Source organism: Lolium perenne, chromosome 2 (assembly GCF_019359855.2).
Source record: "Lolium perenne isolate Kyuss_39 chromosome 2, Kyuss_2.0, whole genome shotgun sequence".
In the NCBI taxonomy this organism is placed as follows: domain Eukaryota; kingdom Viridiplantae; phylum Streptophyta; class Magnoliopsida; order Poales; family Poaceae; genus Lolium; species Lolium perenne.
The window spans coordinates 241,699,174-241,716,981 of NC_067245.2; the positions used below are offsets into that span (position 1 = coordinate 241,699,174).

The 17,808-nt window shown below is 42.8% G+C and overlaps 1 long non-coding RNA gene across 1 annotated transcript; it reads right to left on the bottom strand.

Moving 5' to 3' along the window:
- Positions 1-9,750: 9,750 nt before the first annotated feature.
- Positions 9,751-13,150, bottom strand: LOC139836139 (uncharacterized). The gene is made up of 3 exons (XR_011752490.1): positions 12,782-13,150; positions 11,329-11,413; positions 9,751-10,002 (listed from the first exon to the last, which is right to left on the bottom strand). It is a non-coding gene; the product is annotated as an uncharacterized lncRNA (long non-coding RNA).
- Positions 13,151-17,808: the final 4,658 nt, after the last annotated feature.

Below are 17,808 nucleotides of genomic sequence, written 5' to 3' on the forward strand. Positions count from 1 at the left end.
TTCGCAGAGGGAAGCAGGGATTAACATGCGCTAGAGCTTTTCATTTTTGAAATCAGGAGTAGAATCATTTTGAGAGGTGTTTGTTGTTGTCAACGAATGGTAATGGGTACACTGACTACCTCGCCAACCGGACTTTCAAGAGCGGCTCCCATGAATTTTTATTTTTGGGTGGCACTCCTTCCAACCTTTCTTTCACAAACCATGGCTAACCGAATCCTCGGGTGCCTGCCAACAATCTCATACCATGAAGGAGTGCCTTTTTATTTTATTTTTATTATGATGATGACACTCCCCCCAACCTTTGCTTACATAAGCCATGGCTAACCGAATCCTTCGGGTGCCGTCCAACAATCACAAACCATGGAGGAGTGTCTATTTAAGTTAATTAATTTGGGACTGGGAATCCCATTGCCAGCTCTTTTTGCAAAGTTATTGGATAAGCGGATGTGCCACTAGTCCATATGAGAGTCCGTCAAAAGTAAATGACAAGGTTGAAAGCTAAACACCACATACTTCCTCATGAGCTATGAAACATAAACACAAATTGAGAAGCATTTTGAAGGTTTTAAAGGTAGCGCATGAGAATTTACTTGGAATGGTTTGAAAATGCCATGCATAGGTATTTATGGTGGACACTTTTGGAACAACTTGGTTTTCAGGTATTTGGAAGCACGAGCAGCGTTCCCGCTCAGTACAGGTGGAGGCTAGCAATAGACTAGGGAGCGACAAATCAAGAGAGCAGTAACCGTCATAATCATGCTTGCGGCAAAATAAATTAACGGAGGCATAAAAGTGATACAAGAACTCTGAAGCAATATAGATCATCAAGGCTTAATTGACTTTTTGTTCAGTCATATGCATGCGTGAGCATGTGCCAAGTCGATATAAATGAATTATTCAGAGGAGGATACCACAATGCCATACTTACTTATGAATAAAACAATGCAAGCAAACATCCATGACATGCTACTCATATTAATAGATTGGAGCTAAACATGAGAGATCATAAACTACTAGACTTTCTCAAATAACATATACCTCACATGAACCAACTAAGCATGCTCACATGGATGAGTATATGTACAAAAATCAAAACAAATAGAGTTCATACCAGCCTCTCACCACAATCAGATTGTCGTAGATCGTCATTATTGCCTTTCACTTGTGTAGCTTGGATAATATGAAATGAAAACCACGCTCCAGCCACCGAAGACCATTGAACTCATAAAGAACTTTACAAAACCAAAGAAGAACAGCAAATATTTTTGGTGTTTTCGAATTTGAGAACAAGAACAAGAGGAAACAAACAAACAAAGCAAAATCTTTTTGGGTTTTCTTATAGCAAACTAGCAATAGCAAATAAAGCGAAACAAATGCAAGAAACCAAGGCAAACAAATGGTGAAGAGAAATAACAGAAATATTTTTGGTCTTTTTGTGTTTTGGGAAGGAAACAAAGCAAGAACAAGAAAATGAAAACTAAAAGAAACACAGAAAAGCGAGATGGCAGAAATCTGCCAAAACCTGACAGCAGTACAGAAATCGATTTTTACAAAAATCTTACGTTGCCCAGATCGAAAAGTGTTAAACTAATGAAAGTTAGATAACAACCTGGGGAACCTGCACAAAAATTGGCAGCTCAAAATAACGCTCTGGCTGTGCGCACGAATTTTTCTAGTAACAGTCCAGAATCTGTTTTCAGGCAGCACTTCCCCAAATATCATCTTCCTCTCATTAGAAAACCACTCAAACAAACTAAACAAATATGTACAAGTATCCAGCAATCATAATATGCAAAGAATGAGTGATGCCGGTATACCTCCCCCCAAACTTAGGCTTTTGGCCTAATTGGAGATCAACCCCATCGAGGGTCTGGGTTCCATGCCGATGAATCGTACATGGAGTAGTCATAATAAGGTACCGATGCAGAAGAAAAGCGTGGAGGCTCCATATGCCCAACATGTTGATGCGAGGAACTTGCTGCATCGGATGATGAGTCGAGGTGTTCCTCGACCTCCGTGTCGTCTCTTGCATGATGGCCTCCTCCCTCTATGTGTGCATCCAGTGCACCTTCTGTGACCGACCAATCTCCCCTGGAATCAAGGTTAGACAGAACAGGCGCAGGCAATCTTACTAATTTCTCAGTTTTCTTAGTTATTTTCCAGACTTTCTTATAAAATGTCATCTTGTAAAACAGGTTACCCAAGTTGGAGGAATCAGAAACGAATTCATGTTTAATCATAGAGGCTATGTCAAGTTTTTCTATGGGGAATGGAATATCAAAATGGTGAGGTTCTACCCCATGCATAGCTAATAAACGAGAGGCGATGAGACCTCCACAAATTCCACCTTTCTCGCGGTTAGTAGTAAGCCTATAAGCTATCAATGCCCCCAAATTATAAGTCCTACTACCTTGCAGTGCCGCAGCTAGAAAAGCTAAATCCGGGATAGATAGTTTACCTCCAATCTTTTTAGCAAGAACGCATTTAGTAATAAAATAGGCAAAGTAGCGGATAGCCGGGAGCTGAATGCTAGTGATTTTACCACTATCCTCTGAGAAACTCCTTCCATAGCAAATCATCTTGAAGAGGTTTAAGAGTTCTTGAGGCGATCCCCTTATCTTCTCGCACGATCCCCATTGTGGTACTCTAATTGCTGTACAAAAATCACTAAATGGCAAGTTGACAGCTTTATTATAAATCTTATACTGAACCGTGGGGTTAGATCGCGACCAATTGAATTTAAAGTCCTGCACAACAGACATAGTTAATTTTGCATATTGTCTTGGCTCTCCTTCAACAAAATCACTCAGCCCTGCACGAGAGATTAGAGTTTGAACATCTTGTAAAATCCCCGCACTTCTCATAAAGTCCACGCATGGGTAGTAAGAGGGGTATACTCCCTCTTCACGATTGACTCGCATAACTTGTTGGACTTCCAATTCTTGTTGGTTCAAGTGATATCTATTCCACTCCATTTTCTGAAATTTCAACAAACAATATAAAAATTTGATTTGGTGACATATAATTGAGGGAAACTACCATAGGAACTTGCTAGAGTACTGATCATGCATCAAAACTAGTTTCTACCACTTAGAACAAGCATGCAAGCTCACTAAACATGTTACCTACAGCAGCAAAATATTCAAGATATACTCAACCAAACAAAATTCTACTTGGATGGGTGGAGGAGTCACATACCAAGGAGCAAATGTGCCAAATTTCAGCAAGAAATCTGGGCTGAGCAAAGAGATCGAGAAATCTGGAGCTCTGGAGCAAAAACGCGAGTGAGAGGAACCTGGTACGAGTTTTTTCGGGAGAGAGAAGGTGCTGGGAGAAAGAGATGGCAAAGTGGGGCAAGGAGGGGCCCACACCACAGGGTGGCGCGCCCACCTCCTTGGCCGCGCCGGCCTGTGGTGTGGCACCCTCTGGTGCCCCACAGGTCATCCTCTGGTGCTCCCAGGTGCCTCTTCGAAAAATAGGACCAACGGTATAATTTTTGTGAATTTTCGAAAACTTTGAAAAATGCAAATTTCTGGGTATTAAGTTTATTATTACTGGCCAGGAAAATTTTTGAAATCTCCAATTAACTAAGGAACTTTGCAAATTAAAAGTGCTACAGCAACTAGAGCAAGTGGAGGAAGAAAGAGATGTTGTTTACCTCCTCTATGCATATAAAAAGTATTTGTTAACAAGGTTGATCAAGTCTTGCCACCAAATAAATTTTACATAGCATATGAAGAAATAAACCTCAAATCAATCATGTTACCTTGAATTGTATTGATATGGATCCAATCACGAGAGTTTGATATTCTTCTTTAGGCTCATATATAGGACAATCAATAGTTCCCACTTTGATAGTTCTCACATTAGAAATAGTATTGACTCCACATACTTTATCAAACTTCTTGGGGAAATAAACGGTATGCTCCCTATCATCAACATTGAAAGTAACCTTTCCTTTATTGCAATCAATAACAGCCCCTGCGGTGTTAAGAAAAGGTCTCCCAAGAATAATAGACATATTATCATCTTCAGGCATTTCCAACACAACAAAATCAGTTAATATCAAGCAGTTAGTAGTAACTTGAACAGGAACATCCTCACATATACCAACAGGAATAGCAGTAGATTTATCAGCCATTTGCAAAGATATATCAGTAGGTATCAACTTATCTAGATAAAGTCTCTTATAAAGAGAAAAAGGCATAACACTAACACCGGCTCCCAAGTCACATAGAGCAGTTTTAACATAATTATTCTTAATAGAACAAGGAATAGTAGGTATACCTGGGTCGCCCAACTTCTTTGGAACTTTGCCATTGAAAGAGTAATTAGCAAGCATAGTGGAAATTTCCTCATTGGGTATTTTCCTCTTGTTAGTAACAATATCTTTCATATACTTCGAATAAGGTGGCAATTTAATAGCATCAGTCAAAGGGATTTGCAAGAATAAAGGTTTCATCCAATCACAAAATTTATTATAGTGTTCTTCTTCCTTTGATTTTAGTTTCTTAGCAGGAAAAGGCATTTGCTTTTGCACCCAAGGTTCTCTTTCATTACCATGTTTCTCAGCAATAAAATCTTCTTTAGTGTACTTTTTATTTTTAGCATGCTTTTCAGGTTCTTCTTCAACCTCTTCTTTATCAGGAGTATCATTCTTATCATTATCTTTATCATGTTCATTACCACTTTCAGTTTCAGCACCAGAAATAGAAATACTATTAGGATCATTAACAGGTTCAGAGGATTCTACAACATTTTTATGCTTCTTCTTCTTTTTCTTCTTAGAATGAGCACTAGGTTCAATACGTTGAGAATCTTGTTCAATTCTTTTGGGATGCTGTGGCGCCCCAAAACCGGTACCATGAGGATCCCAGCGAACCCGCCGAAAATCCGCACGATATCGATTTTAGGAGACGCACCACCAAGCGCCCCGTACACGCCGAAGCATGCACGCGATGCGGGTGGAATCAATCACGAGAGGTAACATTACAACAGGATTACAATAGAGCCCACAAGATACAGATATATTACAACAACGACTCCAACGAGTCAAGATACAAATATACAATACAAAGATCCAAATCATACAGAAGATCAAATACATCCGAGTACGGACAAGATACAAATTTGGACTAAGAGTCCTGAAGATAACCAGTGGCGTCCATAACCCTGCCCAGGCCAAGCCGGAAGGGTAACCTTGCTAGCGTCGTCTTCATCGAACATATCTTCATACCTGCCCGGTTATATCCCGTAGAAGCAGCAATAAGTACGGGTTCGTACTTAACAAGACTTCAAGACGTATAAGCATTCGTCAACCAGTCGTCCTTTGTACTTGAGGCACGCAGGGGACTTAGAGGACGCAAGAGGAACGTCATAGGCAATATGGTGGGGTTAAGCGGCAGCGCGCAAGCACTAAAAACCTATAGAGACACTCTACAACAGTCGTCTATCAGAGAAGGTGAGAGAACGCATAAACTAACAGTTCTATACTCTGCAAACATAACACAGGCGATGCGTTCCCCCCTCGCAAGGAAGTACTTACAAAAGGCACTCACACGGTTGTCAAGTTTTAACCATTTATTATTGAAGTTGTACTAACTTACTACGCAAGTTATTAGTATTGAAACGACGGGTATAAGTTGTCTATGGTCGAGTCATACAGCTCCAAGTCGTCCATAACCGCGGACGCGGCTTATCGATAAGATTTTACCCTGCAGGGGTGCCCAAATGTGCCCACACGCACGATCAACCCACTTGCGACAGGTGGATATCACGACTCGCACTCTCCTTCACGACAACAATGTCCAGGAAGCCACCTAACCAAGTTGAACCCGAATCGAAGTCCGGCCGTATCTCCGAAGCGGACCTAGCTGTTTGCGACAGCGTACTAGGTGGTTTAAACACACCGGGGCGATAAACCACTTTGCAGCGGCTCCGCGACCTATACGTGCATACCGTAAACAAGGGATACAAGGCACCCAGGGGCTTCCCAAAGTAAATAAGTAACAGGCTGGCATGCACGCGAACAACAAAAGGTAAAACATTGCAAACTAGTTGTGGCCACCGGACAAAGCTGTAGATTCCGGCAGTGGTCGAGGGAGACCCGAGAAACATACCCACGTGTGGTTAGAGCGCTCAGTCTCGGAACAGATAACAAGAACTCGGGGTCCTAAGATATTTAGGAAACACAAGTGAGCCGTCATAAAACGAGCAACTGACCCACCGATGTCTCCGCTAACAACTATTAACAAGTAACCATGATATCCACAACAGATATATCCATAAACCATGTGTCATGTTCCCCAACAGATAACCCGATAAGATAGCAGTATCGGTAACGAGATATAAACAACACTAGCATGCACTACGACTCGCAAGGCAGACCCGATAACCAAACAATAGCTGTAGGTGGTTGGTGGAGGCAATATAGGCTGCTTGAGGTAACAAGTGGAAGGGACACGTGACAAGAACGCAACTCAAGGATAGCATGAGGGAGAAGGCAAAATAAAATAGGTGAGCGACTTCTGCAGGGGCAGGAGTATAAGGAAAATGCTTGTCTGTTAAAGGTTGCCGAGGAACATCCGGAGAACTTGACGTATCTCACAACACCACTTCGCGATCCTATCCGAGAAGAAGCAAATGCTGGAACAAGCAACAGATGCAAGTCTTACAACTACGGAAGAAGAACCAGCATGATCAAAATGATATGCATGACATGGCAAATATGATGCGGCGATGCAACTTAACCAAATTAATCGGAGTCGGAACCCCGGACAAGCAAATTAGGTTGGAGTTGCATCTTCTACCGTCAAAGTTAAGTGTTCATTAGCATGGCATAACATGGCAGGGGTGAGCTACTTCAATATTAAACGGAGCGGGGAATTCTTATCCGGTAATTCCAAAATACTCCGCGTTTATTTATTGGGTGCGATGCAACCTAACATGACACTACATGATGCCAGATGCAAACATGTATGTGGATAGCATATTTAGATTCCTCATAATTTTATGATCAAATTTCATATAAAACACTTTGCAAATAGAGCTACTGATTACAAGTTATAAAATAAAATAGATTGCATTTAGGAATTAGGAAGACTGTAACAGATATAGATGAAATGGCCGAATATCTGGGAGCAAAAGGCTAGCACAGGGCTAATTTAAATGATTGGGTTGGATCCTGGGATCAACTGTCCGGGAGACAAGGAACAAGAAACAAGAAACAAGAAACAAGCCACAAGACTGAGCCGTTGCTGATTAAATAGCTTCTTGCTGAAAGCAAATTGAAGCAACCAGGGTCGTGACTGTTTTTGAAGCGAAGATGGAAGGTGCACAGTTTACTGACGAAACTGAAAGAAGAGACAGAGACAGGCCGGTGGCGGATGGATGGCAAGCAGCTAAGCACACATGCAGGCAGCTGGATCAATTGGTTGTTGATGTACAGCTAGCTGAACCAAGCACACAAGCAGGTCGATCGTTAGCTAGCTGGGACGTGAAAGATTAGCTAGCAACAAGAGTTGACAAAGGTTGCAAAACAAAAAGTGGTGCCTTGCGTTTGTTGAAAACAGATTTGTATGGACGTTTTTAGAAGCAAACACCAAAAACTTTTAGTTCCAGCCAGTGGAACTAGAACGTGTTAGTGATATGATCTGGGTGCATGTAGTTTTGAAAAGTCCTGAACAACAACAGGTGTCTGAACTGAAACAAAAACAAAGGAGAAAAGGCTTGCCATCGTTTTTCCTGAAATATGATCCTGGACTGTCATGAAGAGGTGCAAGGAAACAACAACTGTGCTGCAGCTACGGGTTTATTTACAGGGAGCAGACAGGTAAACCGCATGTGCAGATAACTGAATATTGACACTAAAAACTGAAACTCACAGCAACAGCGACATCACCATGGGCGTGCGCTTGTTAAAGGGGCGTGCCCAGGTCAGGACAACGGCCATGGCGACGACTACTGCTACGGAACGAACAGGAAGAGGGTGGAGGTGAGGAGGTTCTCACCCAGGACGAAGATGGCGAGGCGCTCAAGCTCGGGGACGACGGAGATGAAGAAGAGGAAGCAGACGTGCTGGCTCCAGGAAAGAGACGAGGTCGAAGAAGGCGTCCTGGAGCTGCTCCGGCTTCGTGAACTCCGCGAGGAGGAAGATGAGGCCACGTGGGCTCCATCCCCGCGCTCAGTACGGCGAACGACGACGAGGAACGACGGCGCGGCGGCGATCTTTCTCAGGCGAAACTCTGTAACTTAATATGAAATCTCCCTGGTGTTTTTCTCTGAAGCAGCGTTTCATGGAGGAGGGGATGGAAGAGTCAGCGATGGCGGCGGGCAAGAGGAAGCAGGCAGCTAGGGTTGGGGGATTGATTTGGAGGGGAAGAGTGGACGAGGAAGATTCCCAGGCTCTCCTCGTGCTCCACCTCACGAAGGACAGCGACAGGACGAGGCTAACACTCACGCTCAGGTTTGGTTTGGGCTGGGTTAGGTTCAGTTTAGGATAGGATTCTGTTAGCACTTTTCTTCTTCTTTTGCTTAATTCTTGTTTTGAAATAAAACAGATTTAAACTGTTTTGAATTTGGACAGAGGTGAGAGAGTAGCAATTACAACCATTGCCAAAAACTTTGATACCAAAAATAAAATAGTTTTGTTTATTTGGGTTTTTGTTAAAAGAAAAGACAAGGGGTTTATATAGAAACCATATGACAGGGAAAAGAAAATAGTTTTTATTTAGAAATAATTTGTATTTGATAAAATATTGTGGATGATATGATGCATGATGACATGATGATGCAGAAAAGAAAAAAAAAACAAGCAATTCTATTTGGGGTATAACCCGGGGCCGTTACAATCGACACCACTAACAAGGGATCGCGCCCCGAGATCCCACGTCCAGGTACGGGGGAAGAGAGGTGAACTATCGGATCTTCTCGCGACGTGTCGATCTCCTCGACACCACTAACAAGAATTGTTGCTCCGGTAGGACGGTCGACACCACCAACAAGGGTTGTTGCTCACGTCGACGATGACAACTCCGGAGAAAGAGAGGAAGGAGTAACAGTCACATGGATCCACCAATTTCAATATAGCAAAGCAATGATAAGAGTAGTCGGTATGGTAGCTACTCCATCCCGCACCCAAAGCATTACTCGGTACACAAATAGGAGAATCATGCAATCCACTCCCGGAATTCAGATTGGCGATCTTGATAAGCGTTGTCAGCGAAGATTCGACGGGACCAAGGCACAAAGAATTGTAGGGAGATCACAGAAGCAAAGATGATGTCAACGGAGAAGAAAAAGGTTAGCCATCGTTGATGTTCTTCTGGCGGAAGGTCTTCAGAGATCGGTCCTATTAGGCAAAAGGCATAGAACGTCCAACCCACGTCGAAACCTAAGACTCGGAGAAACTTGGATAAGAGAGAAGACTCAAAACTCGCAAAGGTAAGAGGAGAAAGAAAAGAGGCAAGGAGAAAAATCAGAGCTAATCAGATCTATCCAACGAAGGTTTAGAAAATAGTTTTGACTCTCTAAACTCAACGACCATTGGCAAGGTTATCCTAAAGGCTGGACTATGGGGTATCGTCAACCTGATGCTCTGATACCAACTTGTGGCGCCCCAAAACCGGTACCATGAGGATCCCAGCGAACCCGCCGAAAATCCGCACGATATCGATTTTAGGAGACGCACCACCAAGCGCCCCGTACACGCCGAAGCATGCACGCGATGCGGGTGGAATCAATCACGAGAGGTAACATTACAACAGGATTACAATAGAGCCCACAAGATACAGATATATTACAACAACGACTCCAACGAGTCAAGATACAAATATACAATACAAAGATCCAAATCATACAGAAGATCAAATACATCCGAGTACGGACAAGATACAAATTTGGACTAAGAGTCCTGAAGATAACCAGTGGCGTCCATAACCCTGCCCAGGCCAAGCCGGAAGGGTAACCTTGCTAGCGTCGTCTTCATCGAACATATCTTCATACCTGCCCGGTTATATCCCGTAGAAGCAGCAATAAGTACGGGTTCGTACTTAACAAGACTTCAAGACGTATAAGCATTCGTCAACCAGTCGTCCTTTGTACTTGAGGCACGCAGGGGACTTAGAGGACGCAAGAGGAACGTCATAGGCAATATGGTGGGGTTAAGCGGCAGCGCGCAAGCACTAAAAACCTATAGAGACACTCTACAACAGTCGTCTATCAGAGAAGGTGAGAGAACGCATAAACTAACAGTTCTATACTCTGCAAACATAACACAGGCGATGCGTTCCCCCCTCGCAAGGAAGTACTTACAAAAGGCACTCACACGGTTGTCAAGTTTTAACCATTTATTATTGAAGTTGTACTAACTTACTACGCAAGTTATTAGTATTGAAACGACGGGTATAAGTTGTCTATGGTCGAGTCATACAGCTCCAAGTCGTCCATAACCGCGGACGCGGCTTATCGATAAGATTTTACCCTGCAGGGGTGCCCAAATGTGCCCACACGCACGATCAACCCACTTGCGACAGGTGGATATCACGACTCGCACTCTCCTTCACGACAACAATGTCCAGGAAGCCACCTAACCAAGTTGAACCCGAATCGAAGTCCGGCCGTATCTCCGAAGCGGACCTAGCTGTTTGCGACAGCGTACTAGGTGGTTTAAACACACACTGGGGCGATAAACCACTTTGCAGCGGCTCCGCGACCTATACGTGCATACCAGAAACAAGGGATACAAGGCACCCAGGGGCTTCCCAAAGTAAATAAGTAACAGGCTGGCATGCACGCGAACAACAAAAGGTAAAACATTGCAAACTAGTTGTGGCCACTGGACAAAGCTGTAGATTCCGGCAGTGGTCGAGGGGAGACCCAGAAACATACCCACGTGTGGTTAGAGCGCTCAGTCTCGGAACAGATAACAAGAACTCGGGGTCCTAAGATATTTAGGAAACACAAGTGAGCCGTCATAAAACGAGCAACTGACCCACCGATGTCTCCGCTAACAACTATTAACAAGTAACCATGATATCCACAACAGATATATCCATAAACCATGTGTCATGTTCCCCAACAGATAACCCGATAAGATAGCAGTATCGGTAACGAGATATAAACAACACTAGCATGCACTACGACTCGCAAGGCAGACCCGATAACCAAACAATAGCTGTAGGTGGTTGGTGGAGGCAATATAGGCTGCTTGAGGTAACAAGTGGAAGGGACACGTGACAAGAACGCAACTCAAGGATAGCATGAGGGAGAAGGCAAAATAAAATAGGTGAGCGACTTCTGCAGGGGCAGGAGTATAAGGAAAATGCTTGCCTGTTAAAGGTTGCCGAGGAACATCCGGAGAACTTGACGTATCTCACAACACCACTTCGCGATCCTATCCGAGAAGAAGCAAATGCTGGAACAAGCAACAGATGCAAGTCTTACAACTACGGAAGAAGAACCAGCATGATCAAAATGATATGCATGACATGGCAAATATGATGCGGCGATGCAACTTAACCAAATTAATCGGAGTCGGAACCCCGGACAAGCAAATTAGGTTGGAGTTGCATCTTCTACCGTCAAAGTTAAGTGTTCATTAGCATGGCATAACATGGCAGGGGTGAGCTACTTCAATATTAAACGGAGCGGGGAATTCTTATCCGGTAATTCCAAAATACTCCGCGTTTATTTATTGGGTGCGATGCAACCTAACATGACACTACATGATGCCAGATGCAAACATGTATGTGGATAGCATATTTAGATTCCTCATAATTTTATGATCAAATTTCATATAAAACACTTTGCAAATAGAGCTACTGATTACAAGTTATAAAATAAAATAGATTGCATTTAGGAATTAGGAAGACTGTAACAGATATAGATGAAATGGCCGAATATCTGGGAGCAAAAGGCTAGCACAGGGCTAATTTAAATGATTGGGTTGGATCCTGGGATCAACTGTCCGGGAGACAAGGAACAAGAAACAAGAAACAAGAAACAAGCCACAAGACTGAGCCGTTGCTGATTAAATAGCTTCTTGCTGAAAGCAAATTGAAGCAACCAGGGTCGTGACTGTTTTTGAAGCGAAGATGGAAGGTGCACAGTTTACTGACGAAACTGAAAGAAGAGACAGAGACAGGCCGGTGGCGGATGGATGGCAAGCAGCTAAGCACACATGCAGGCAGCTGGATCAATTGGTTGTTGATGTACAGCTAGCTGAACCAAGCACACAAGCAGGTCGATCGTTAGCTAGCTGGGACGTGAAAGATTAGCTAGCAACAAGAGTTGACAAAGGTTGCAAAACAAAAAGTGGTGCCTTGCGTTTGTTGAAAACAGATTTGTACGTATGGACGTTTTTAGAAGCAAACACCAAAAACTTTTAGTTCCAGCCAGTGGAACTAGAACGTGTTAGTGATATGATCTGGGTGCATGTAGTTTTGAAAAGTCCTGAACAACAACAGGTGTCTGAACTGAAACAAAAACAAAGGAGAAAAGGCTTGCCATCGTTTTTCCTGAAATATGATCCTGGACTGTCATGAAGAGGTGCAAGGAAACAACAACTGTGCTGCAGCTACGGGTTTATTTACAGGGAGCAGACAGGTAAACCGCATGTGCAGATAACTGAATATTGACACTAAAAACTGAAACTCACAGCAACAGCGACATCACCATGGGCGTGCGCTTGTTAAAGGGGCGTGCCCAGGTCAGGACAACGGCCATGGCGACGACTACTGCTACGGAATGAACAGGAAGAGGGTGGAGGTGAGGAGGTTCTCACCCAGGACGAAGATGGCGAGGCGCTCAAGCTCGGGGACGACGGAGATGAAGAAGAGGAAGCAGACGTGCTGGCTCCAGGAAAGAGACGAGGTCGAAGAAGGCGTCCTGGAGCTGCTCCGGCTTCGTGAACTCCGCGAGGAGGAAGATGAGGCCACGTGGGCTCCATCCCCGCGCTCAGTACGGCGAACGACGACGAGGAACGACGGCGCGGCGGCGATCTTTCTCAGGCGAAACTCTGTAACTTAATATGAAATCTCCCTGGTGTTTTTCTCTGAAGCAGCGTTTCATGGAGGAGGGGATGGAAGAGTCAGCGATGGCGGCGGGCAAGAGGAAGCAGGCAGCTAGGGTTGGGGGATTGATTTGGAGGGGAAGAGTGGACGAGGAAGATTCCCAGGCTCTCCTCGTGCTCCACCTCACGAAGGACAGCGACAGGACGAGGCTAACACTCACGCTCAGGTTTGGTTTGGGCTGGGTTAGGTTCAGTTTAGGATAGGATTCTGTTAGCACTTTTCTTCTTCTTTTGCTTAATTCTTGTTTTGAAATAAAACAGATTTAAACTGTTTTGAATTTGGACAGAGGTGAGAGAGTAGCAATTACAACCATTGCCAAAAACTTTGATACCAAAAATAAAATAGTTTTGTTTATTTGGGTTTTTGTTAAAAGAAAAGACAAGGGGTTTATATAGAAACCATATGACAGGGAAAAGAAAATAGTTTTTATTTAGAAATAATTTGTATTTGATAAAATATTGTGGATGATATGATGCATGATGACATGATGATGCAGAAAAGAAAAAAAAAACAAGCAATTCTATTTGGGGTATAACCCGGGGCCGTTACAGATGCCCTTCAGGATATAGAGGATCCTGGGTAGAGACACCACCTCTGGTTGTTACTTCATAAGCATGTTTTTCTTTAGAACTATTCCCTAACAAGTCATTTTGCAATTTAGTGAGTTGATCAATTTGAGTTTGAATCATATGAAATGTTTAACAAGCATCTTAACATCATTGGAGGTTCTCTCCACAATACCATGCAATTCACTAATAGCTCGAGAATTTTCCATTAAATGATTCTCTACTCTCATATTAAAATTTTCTTGCTTAACAATATAATTATCAAACTCATCTAAGCATTGTGCAGGGGGTTTCGAATACGGAATATCCTCCCTAGTAAAGCGTTGAAGGGAGTTTACCTCAATCATGGATGAAGGGGGAATTATCTCACATATATCTTCTATGGGAGGAAGATTCTTCACATCTTCAGATTTAATACCTTTCTCTTTGAGAGACTTCTTGGCTTCCCTCATATCTTCATCATTTAATTTAATCATACCCCTCTTCTTTAATATTGGCGTTGGAGTTGGTTCAGGCGTAGTCCAATCATCATGATTCCGGCCTATTTTAGCCAATAATTCTTCAGCGTCGTCTGGAGTTCTTTTCCTGAAAACACATCCAGCACAACTATCTAGGTATGCTCTAGACTCAATGGTTAGTCCACTATAAAATATATCAAGTAAATCATTCTTTTCCAAATCATGGTCAGGCCGAGCTCTAATAAGAGAGCAAAATCTCGCCCAAGCCTCAGGCAATTTCTCTTCATCTCCCTGGTCAAAATTATAAATTCTCTGCAAAGCAATATGTTGAGCACTAGCAGGAAAGTATTTGTGGAAGAAAACATCAAGCAATTCTTTTGGACTTTTAATAGAATTAGGTGGCAAACTATTATACCAAGTTTTAGCGTCATCCTTTAATGAGAATGGAAAGATTTTAGCAACAAAGTAAGTACGCATCTTGACATCATCAGAAAACAAGCTACTTAGAGTAGATAACTCAGTCATGTGTTCAACAGCACTCTCTTTTTCAGTACCACAAAAGGGCGTTTTCTCAACAATAGCTATATGAGATAGATCAAGAGAAAAATCATAATCTTTATCCTTAATGTTTATAGGAGATGTGGCAAATTTAGGATCAGGAGACAGTTTATATCTAACAGCATGTTCTGCAAGCAACTTTTTAATTTTTCTTGCATCAGTAGTAGCATTGCATTTTTCAATAAAATCATCATTAAGCTCCACATAATCTTCATCAGGATCATCACTAGAATAATCAAGTTCAGGTGAATTAACAGGTGTAGTAGCATTAGGAGTTTCAGTATTTTCAATTTGTCTAGACCTAGCAATCGTAGCATCTAGAAAGGATCCCAATGAACCACTATCATCAAGCACAGCAGAAATATTATCAATATTATGAGAGTTTTCAGATTCAGCAGAAGTACCCGCATGTGAAGCATGCGGCGGTGAAACAAGTTTATCAATCACAGATGGTGAATCAAGAGCAGCAGAGGTACTCAGAGTTGTACCTTTTCTTGTAGTGGATGGTAATATGGCGATCTTAGTATCGCGAGGTTTACCCATGATGGAGAATTTGCAGCGAACAATATTAATCCAAGTGAACTTCCAAATAAAGCTATGCTCCCCGGCAACGGCGCCAGAAAATAGTCTTGATGACCCACAAGTATAGGGGATCGCAACAGTCTTCGAGGGAAGTAAAACCCAATTTATTGATTCGACACAAGGGGAGACAAAGAACACTTGGAAGCCTTAACAGATGAGTTGTCAATTCAGCTGCACCTGGAAACAGACTTGCTCGCAAGAGTTTATCAGTAGTAACAGTTTTATAGAAGTAGCAGTAGTGAAATAACAGCAGCAGAGTAACAAAGACAGCAGTAGTGATTATAGTAAACAGCAGGATTAAAATACTGTAGGCACGGGGACGGATGACGGGCGTTGCATGGATGAGAGAAACTCATGTAACAATCATAACAGGGCATTTGCAGATAATAATAAAACGGTGTCCAAGTACAAAGCAATCAATAGGCATGTGTTCCATATATAGTCGTGCGTGCTCGCAATGAGAAACTTGCACAACATCTTTTGTCCTACCAGCCGGTGGCAGCCGGGCCTCAAGGGAAACTACTGGATATTAAGGTACTCCTTTTAATAGAGTACCGGAGCAAAGCATTAACACTCCGTGAACACATGTGATCCTCACATCACTACCATTCCCTCCGGTTGTCCCGATTTCTGTCACTTCGGGGCCATCGGTTCCGGACAGCGACATGTGTATACAACTTGCAGGTAAGATCAATAAACAATGAATATCTTCATGAATCAATAACATGTTCAGATATGAGATCATGGCACTCGGGCCCTAGTGACAAGCATTAAGCATAACAAGTTGCAACAATATCATCAAAGTACCAATTACGGACACTAGGCACTATTCCCTAATAATCTTATGCTATTACATGACCAATCTCATCCAATCCCTACCATCCCCTTCGGCCTACAGCGGGGGAATTACTCACACATGGATGGGGGAAACATGGCTGGTTGATGTAGAGGCGTTGGCGGTGATGACGGCGATGATCTCCTCCAATTCCCCGTCCCGGCGGAGTGCCAGAACGGAGACTTCTGGCTCCTGCGACGGAGTTTCGCGATGTGGCGGCGTTCTGGAGGGTTTCTGGCGACTTCGACTTTTCCCCGTGCGTTTTTAGGTCGAGGCCGATAAATAGTCCGAAGGAGGGCGTCGGAGGCTGGCCGAGGGGGCCACACCATAGGGCCGCGCGGGCCCCCCCTGGGCCGCGCCGCCCTATGGTGTGGGGCCCTCGGGCCTCCACCTGACTTGTCCTTCTGGCTCCGTCAGTTTTCTGGGAAAATAGGGCCTTCTGCATAAATTCCGAGGATTTTCCCGAAAGTTGGATTTCTGCACAAAAACGAGACACCAGAACAGTTCTGCTGAAAACAGCGTTAGTCCGTGTTAGTTGCATCCAAAATACACAAATTAGAGGCAAAACAATAGCAAAAGTGTTCGGGAAAGTAGATACGTTTTGGACGTATCAGCCATTTCTTAACTTTCTCCTTAAAAAGTTTAGCATTTTCATAAGCTTCACTTCTCCATTCATCTAAAGAACTCAATTGTAGCAATCTCTTCTTACCGGCAAGTTTAGGATCTTTGTTTAGTTCTCTTACAGCCCAATAAGCTTTGTGCTCTAGTTCTAAAGGTAAATGACAAGCTTTTCCATAAACCATTTTATAAGGAGACATACCCATAGGATTTTTATAAGCAGTTCTATAAGCCCATAGTGCTTCCTTCAATTTACTAGCCAAATTCTTTCTAGATTTATTAACAGTCTTTTGCAAGATAGATTTAATCTCTCTATTTGATAATTCTACTTGCCCACTAGTTTGAGGATGATAAGCGGAAGCAATCCTATGATTAATACCATATTTAGCAAGAGTTTTTCTAAAACCACCATGAATAAAATGAGAACCTCCATCAGTCATAAGATATCTAGGAACTCCAAATCTAGGAAAAATAATATCTAAAAGCATTCTTAAAGAGGTCTCACCATCAACACTTTTTGTGGGTATGGCTTCCACCCATTTAGTAACATAATCAACAGCGACGAGTATATGAGTGTTACCTTCTGAAGAAAGGAAAGGACCCATGAAGTCAAATCCCCAACAATCGAATGGTTCAATAACAAGAGTATAATTCATAGGCATTTCATTGCGTCTGGAGATATTACCAACCCTTTGACATTCATCACAAGATAAAATAAACTTTCTTGCATCTTTAAAGAGAGTTGGCCAATAGAAACCTGATTGTAGAACCTTTTGCGCGGTTCTATCTCCGGCGTGATGTCCTCCATAAACACTACCATGACACTTACTCAATATCTCTTGTTGTTCATATTCGGGAACACATCTTCGCATAATACCATCCACTCCTTCTTTATATAAGTGTGGGTCATCCCAAAAATAATGCCTCAAGTTATAAAAGAATTTCCTCCTTTACTGAGCTGAAAAGGTTGGAGGCAAGTACTTGGAAACAATAAAGTTAGCATAATCAGCATACCAAGGACTATCTCGCAAGCTCACCTTTATTACAGCCAATTGTTCATTTGGAAAACAATCATTAACAGGAACAGGATCATAAGCAATTTTTCCAATCTAGATAAATTA